Source organism: Opisthorchis viverrini (assembly GCF_000715545.1).
Source record: "Opisthorchis viverrini unplaced genomic scaffold opera_v5_25, whole genome shotgun sequence".
Classification (NCBI taxonomy): Eukaryota; Metazoa; Platyhelminthes; class Trematoda; order Opisthorchiida; family Opisthorchiidae; genus Opisthorchis; species Opisthorchis viverrini.
In genome coordinates, this window is record NW_008751681.1 from 2,351,533 (window position 1) to 2,354,564 (window position 3,032).

Genomic DNA, 3,032 nt, shown 5'->3' on the forward strand with positions numbered 1-3,032 from the left:
GCGTACGGAGTGTGCTCAATTCATCTGCTTTGAGTGGGTTATTTTCCCTGGAAGCTTTAGGCGTCATTCAGTATTACTGATTCGGTGTTACCGCCAGCCTCCAGAAATGCTCCGAAGAGAATGATGGTCAGAAACTGAAGGTGCGCAGCGCCCGTGCTTTAGACTCATATAATCATATAGATTGCTAAGATCAGTGGAAACTGTCTTCCTCGGATGAGATAATATCACGCTTTATCACAGGTGATGAAGGTTCATGCAAGCTGTTCTATATTTCCTAATCCACCGGAAATGTCATCTTTCGTGAGACCACCGAGACTCGTAGAGCTGACAAGTTAGAAGAATTTGTCTACTCCCTTAATAGGCTTATCCGCAAGCACTAGGTTAAGTTTCGAAATCACTCAGTCTTGGGACAGCACTTTATACTTTGCAGGGAGGCAGAGTTATTCAGACGAGTTAACGTTGAGTCTTGCATGCAAGACACTAATCCTTCTATTCTTTTTGCATCCTCGGTCGGATAAGAAAAAAGTTAACTTTTGGTCTCATGCTGGGCTTCAGATTAAACGTTTTTGTTTTATACTTATGTGCGTAACTGGTGAGTGACAATGTATTTCATGACTGTGAATACAACCGGAAGGAATGATCTGTGGTTAAGAGGATTGCCTTTTATATAGGGCACGGCGATGCACAGCGACGCTGAAAATTTTCAGCCCGTTACAAACTTCGCAGGGACACGCGGAACCTGCCAGCGAGAAAATCAGGCATTCCAAAGCTAAGTTTGACAAGAACTATGGCATTGTGGCGAAAGGTTTTTTATTTGTGGTCAGCTGCTGCAGATATTCAGATAATCTGATGACGACGTAAATATGCATGGTATCGGTTCCTACAGTTGGCTGCATAAGGCATCAGCTCCATCTGCCAATGGCATCAGCTGAAAAAGCGCATACTTGCCGCACAGTGGCTAAGACTGCCACAGTTTCTTTCGCTGATGGTTTTGAGAGGGGGTGAACAAACTCGCCATGCAGGCCGTAGCTAGTGAAATTGATGTAAAAATACGGTGGGAGAAGTGAACTTTTCATTGAGGGGATGAGAAGTCTTCGACTGTTGTACGTCAATCTGGTGGGTATTTCATGCAGAGTTTTTCTGAGTTTTTTAAAAAATCTTTAGGAAACATTTTGGTTTGTGCTTAATTTAAGCAACCTGTTTAGCCCGCCGGATGTTCATGTCATCCGAACCAGATATATATAACTGTTTCCTAATCCCACATTTTTAGCCCAAGTCGACTCGCACGGTCCTGATTTATACGGTCATAAATCTTGATTCCGTTTGCTGGTCAACTCATTTTCTGTATTTCATAATGTGGTCTTCCGCCCAGGTAATAGGAGCCACACACAGGTCAACAAGCTGTTTAAACTTGTAAATTTGGTGAAGGCTTCCTGTGCTCCGTCCGTGATGGGATGCCGAAAAAACTCGAGATTTCGGAGTTTACCGTAAAATTGTACGATGAGGAATATCACCACAGCTTTTCGATTTTGCATTTTTGTGACGTATGAGGAATTCATGAAAGGCTCCGTAGTATTTCAACAACAAATAGAAACTTAATTTGGTTCACACCCACTGCAACAGCGTTTTTGACTGTTTGGTCCAGTCGCACTCCGTCTTTGCCCAAGGTGTAAAGTTTTTTTCAACATCGTTTCAGTGTAATATTATGTTGTATTTTTCCCTTCAGATACTCTAGCACATATGGGATTCAGGCGAAAGCCATAGTAATATAACTGTCTCTGTTCAACTCCAGTTGTTCCTTAATTTTAGATGACAGAAGGAGTGAAGGAAAAGGACAGCCGCACTAGTTTCGTTAATAGAAAAGTTGTAGCCACCTTTCAGATGCCTCAAGTAGTTATCATAAATTGCCATTTCGTGCAAACTAGTTGCAAGTTTCCGCAACGACACAAACGGATTTATTTATTTCTAGTGCGTTTGTGTCCTTACGACAACGACCTTGAGTATATCATCCGAGAACCATTTAAAAAGTCATGGATTCACGGGTTGATACATGGAATCGACGCTTTTGCCCATGTTTTCGAGGGTCGCTTTTGTTTCTGTCGTTCATCTGAAAGGCACAAATGAAAGAAGGGTGTAGCTCTGCCCTTTAATTTCTCAGCGCGGTGCAATAGGCTTGCGGGCGCGAGGACTCGCATAAACAAACGTCTATTAGTACTCTGAACTGGGTACTAGATGGAGCGGAGACAATCGCTGGAAGAGGGTTATTCCTCGTAGTAACTACCTGAAAGGGAAAAAGTTGGCCCAATAAAAATATGCACTCCGAGCTTTAACATCTCACTATGTCCCCTGCCCATGTGTTAGCCAGGTCAACGGTCAAAAGCGGTTGTCAAAACCTTCTTCAAACAGGACATAAATATGCATTAGGTTACCACTGAGACAGATGTATTTCAGGGGGGAGAGATGGAGGAGAATAAAACGCGTTTCATAAACCACGGACTTAAGGTCAAAAGCAATTTTCGCAGCAGCAACTCGGGGAAGATTATGTCCGTCTTGCGTCCCGAGTAGATAATTGGGTTGGCATATTCAAGAAGCGATCTGACGTGGGCCCCAAAGAGTATTTGTGAGTTCATTCGAGCAATACCAGAGAAGGTGCGCAGAACCATCCGTAGAGCGACGAAAACCTTTTGAACCGAATTCTCATGGTTAGTGAGAAGGACATGTTTGAAGAGAGTCAGACACCCAAATCCTTTTTGACATCTATCCCCGTGATGCCTTTTGCTTCGTTCTAAAGACTGACGAAAGAGACGTTTGCTCAGTCCCCCCCCTTCGAATGACAAATGGACGCGTTTTTGTCTTACAGGGAAAGATGCAAGTCCAACGATCACTGCGTTGTAGTCTACGTCTATTTGGAGGGCGCTGGCATTTAAACTGTAGCAGCGGGACTTGCAGGACCCGATCGAATGCCTCTGGGAGGTCGAAAAGTATGGCATTCGCTATGCGTAATTCGTCCTCAGCTTTGGCTGAGCTGTCCA